The 4153-nt window shown below is 46.6% G+C and overlaps 1 pseudogene; it reads right to left on the bottom strand.

The window, feature by feature from the left end:
- Positions 1-231: 231 nt before the first annotated feature.
- Positions 232-3383, bottom strand: LOC132422441 (coiled-coil domain-containing protein 6 pseudogene; annotated as a pseudogene).
- Positions 3384-4153: the final 770 nt, after the last annotated feature.

The following is a 4153-nucleotide window of genomic DNA, read 5'->3' as shown; positions in this document are numbered from 1 at the left end:
TTCAAGTAAAACACCGAAGGAAAAAGTCATCCGTGTAGAGTTGTAGATCCACAACACTGGCTGCGTTTCCGACACACATTTGCAACATAATGAATAGTGAAGCCTAGATAACCTCAGTGCAAATAAGTCACATTCATATTCCAGGGAAGGAAGCCTTTGGCGTTGAGTCGACAGCTCGGCTCCACTGTACAAGAACGTGTGCCGACATGAGGTTCGGACTAAGCACATGCATTAAGGCTGGGAGGAGGGGTGAACCGACTGTTGCGAGGGGGCAGGCTGCAAGGTGCCTGCTGAGGGGACTGCGGGCTGCATGGGTGGTGGAGATGGAGGTGGCAGTGGCTGGACAGGGGTCTGTGTGTTGTGAGACGGAGGTAGCGTGGGCCATTTGAATTGATCAGGACTTGCTTCTCTGCGGTGAAGGCCTTGTGATACCGTGGAATGCTCCCATATGCTGCACATGAAGACCTGGGGAATTGTAATAAGACATTCCAGCTCTAGTCAGTGAAGTTGGTGGCATGAAACCAAGTGTGTTACTTGCATACGAGAGACTGGGTGATATCGGCCGGCTTGAACTGGGAGAAGGTGTGTAAGGGATCGGGCTGCACACAATGTGAGGTCTTAATCCTTGTGCAGACAGCTCCTTAAAATACCTTTCAGCATCCATCTCTAAGCTGGACTCACTCTCTGAGAGCTGTCGACAGAGGGCCTCTCTCCTCTCCATCTCCCTCTGCAGCTTCCTCTCAGGTCCTCTTCCCTCATGTGAAGTTCCTCCTCCAAATACTGCACCATTATCTCGGAATGCTGTAACTGGGCAGCACTCAGTTGCTTCTTCAGCTTCTCCAGTTCATTCTTTAAAGACCTGATGTGTCGCATCACGTTTTCTGGAGGGTCGATCTACACGGAGATGTCTCTAGGCAATGGGGGAGCAGTCACCGGCTGGTCTAATTTCTCCTTCAGGATTCGCTTTTCAGCTTCAAGTTCCATCCTTGTCCAGAAACGATTCACTCGTGCTTCTTGTTCCTGTTCCAAAGTACTTTCGAGGTCAATCTTCTCTCGTCTCAACTGTTCTAATGTAAGCTGCTTAGAAATGGTATCGTTCTCCAGTTTTTTAGTTTTCTTCATCAGTTTGCTGACCTGGAATTCCTGCTCCATATGCTGTTCTAGTTTGGCTTTCTCAAGCTGCAACTGCATCAATTTTCTGGAGAGCTCATTAGTGAGGAACTCTTCTTCCTTCTCGTAATTTATAGCAAGGGTTTCTTTCTCCTTCTGCAAAGGCTGAATTTTCTTGAATAATGTGTTACTGATGAATTCTTCTTTCCATTCAGCCTGGGCTTGGATGGTCACACTGGCTTTGCGCAAGCCGCGCTTCTCCTCCTGCAGTGCCTTGCACTTGAGTTTGTAGGTCTCCAGCTGGACCTTGAGCACCTTGTTCTGCTGTAGCGAGGCCAGGTGCTTGATGAGCTCCTGCAGGCTGAAGGGTGAGATGACAATGCCCCCTGCTCCAGCCACTTCCCACCACTGCCGCCTCTCCTGCCGCTGCCGCCCGAGGTCAATGACTATATCTTCTCTTTGTTAATCTTCTCACTGTGTTCATCCATTCTTCTCCTGAGTACTTTGATTATCTTTATGATTTTTATTTTAAACTCTTTAGCGGGTAGATTGCCTATCCCTATTTCACTTCATTCTTCTTCTGGGGTTTTGGTCCCCTGAAGAAGGGGACCCCTGTCCCCTCATTTTACCTAATGTCCCCTCATTTTACCTAATTTGCTATTTTTATTTCTATGTATTTTGTGGGCTCCTTATGTTTCCCGATCCTGAAGAAGTGGCTTTTTGAAGCAGATGCCCTATGTATCCCAGCAGCGCACTACCCTCTGCTCATTTGAACTATATGTCCTACCTGGCTACAGGGCCCTGTGGGTCCCAGACTGGTGTTTTGGTCTGCTTGTGGGTGGGACCAGGACCCAGGATTTCCTGGGGCTGGTGCCTACCCACTGGTGGGTAAGGCTGGTCCCGGAGTTACTGCCAGCCCACTGGTAGGCAAAGCTGGGTCCCAGGGTTTCTGGATGCAGGGCCCTGGGGGTCCCAGAATTGGTGTTTTGGCCTGTTTGTGGGCTCATGGGGTCCTGGGGACAGTGCGTACACACTGGTGGGTGAGACCTACTGGTGGGCTGAGTCAGGTCCCCGATCTCTGGCTGCAGGGCCCTGGAAATCCCGTGGCTAGAGCTGGTGTATGGAGCCAGGTCCTGGGCCCTCTGCTGGACAGGGCCAGGTCCTGGGGTGGCTGTGCACTCAGGGGGTTTCAGGGCAACAGGCCTGCTGGTGGGTGGAGTTGTGTCTCGGCCAGAGGCATTCCAGTACTTGTACTGACAACCTGTTGAGTTGGTCTGAGTCCTGGTACAAATAAGCTACAGGGAGGATTCCAGAATAGTGCTTGCCAGCATCAGTGTCCATGTGCTAGAAGGAGCTCCTCAAAACAGCTGATGCTAATGTCTATGTTCCCAGGACAAGCCCCAGCTGCCTTCTGCCCCTCCACGAGGCTCTTCAAGATCAGAAGGTGTGTCTTACCCAGGTTCCTTTCAAATTACTCCTTCTTCCCTGGGTCCCAGAGCATGTGAAGTTTTGCGTGTGCTCTTTAGGAGTGGAGTCTCTATTTCCCACAGTCCTCTGGCTCTTTTGAAAGTAAACCCAACTGGCCTTCAGAGCCAGTCATTCTTGGGGCTTATCTTCCATGTGCAGGACTCCCAGGCTGGGAAAGCCACATGCGGGGCTCCAACCACTTGCTCATTGAGGAGAACCTCTGCAATTGTAATTATCCTCCTGTGTGTGGGTTGCCCCTCCTACCTATCTTGTTGTGCTTCCTTCTTTACATCTTTAGTTATAGATCTTTTCTGCTAGTGCTCTGGTTTGTCACATAAATAATTTCTCTGTAAATAGTTGCAATTTTGCTGTCCTCATGGGAGGAGGTGAGCTTAGGGTCTTCATACTCTGCCATCTTGGCCACTCCATCTTACCTTTATGAACTATTTTTCTGTAGCATGCAATGCTGTTTGATAGCATTTCACCCACAGTGGAACTTCTTTCAAAATTGGAATCAATCCTTTCAAACCCTGCTGTTGATTTATCAAGTAAGTTTATGTAATGTCCTGAATCTTTTGTTGTCATTTCAAGAATCTTCACAGCATTTTTCCAGAAGTAGATTCCATCTCAAGAAACCACTTTCTTTTCTCATTCATAAGAAGCAACTCCTCCTCTGTTACACTTTGATCATGAGATTGCAGCAAATTAGTCCCATCTTCAAGTTCCACTTCTAGTTCTCTTGTTATTTCCACCATATCTTCAGTTACTTCCTCCACTGAAGTCTTAAACCCCTCAAAGTCATCCATGAGGGTTGGAATCAACTTCTTTCCAATCCCTGTTAATGTTAATATTTTGACCCTTTCCCATGAACCATGAATGTTCTTAATGGCACCTAAAATGGTGATTCCTTTCTAGAAGGCTTTCAATTTACTTTGCTTGGGTCCATCAGAGGAATCACTATTTATGGTAGCTGTAGTCTTATGAAATGTTTTTCTTAAATAATATGACTTGAGTGTCAAAATTACTCCTTGATCCATGGGCTGAAGAATAGATGATATGTTAGCAGGCATGAAAACAATGTGAACTTTGTTGGACAGCTCTATCAGAGCTCTTGGGTGACTAGGTGCCTTGTCAGTAAGTAGTAATATTTTGAAAGGAATCTTTTTCTCTGAGCCTTAGGTCTCAACATTGGGCTTAAAATATTCAGTAAACCATATTGTAAACAGATGTGCTGTCATCCAGGCTTTGTTGTGCCATGTAGAGAGCACAGGTAGAGTAGATTTAGATAATTCTTAAGGGTCCTAGAATTTTCATAATAGGAAATGAGTATAATGGTATATTGGCTTCAACTTAAAGTCACCAGTTACATTAACTCCTAACAAGAGTCAGGCAGCCCTTTGAAGCTTTGAAGCCAGGCACTGACTTCTCCTTTCTAGCTATGAAAGTCCTAGATGGCACAGTCTTCCAATAGAAGGCTATTTCCTCTACATGGAAAATCTGTTATTGAGTATAATCACCTTCATTAATTATCTTAGCTAGATCTTCTGGATAATTTGCTGTAGCTCATACATTTGCT

This window comes from Delphinus delphis, chromosome 3 (assembly GCF_949987515.2).
Source record: "Delphinus delphis chromosome 3, mDelDel1.2, whole genome shotgun sequence".
NCBI classification, from domain to species: domain Eukaryota; kingdom Metazoa; phylum Chordata; class Mammalia; order Artiodactyla; family Delphinidae; genus Delphinus; species Delphinus delphis.
This window is presented reverse-complemented; position numbering and strand designations above follow the sequence as displayed.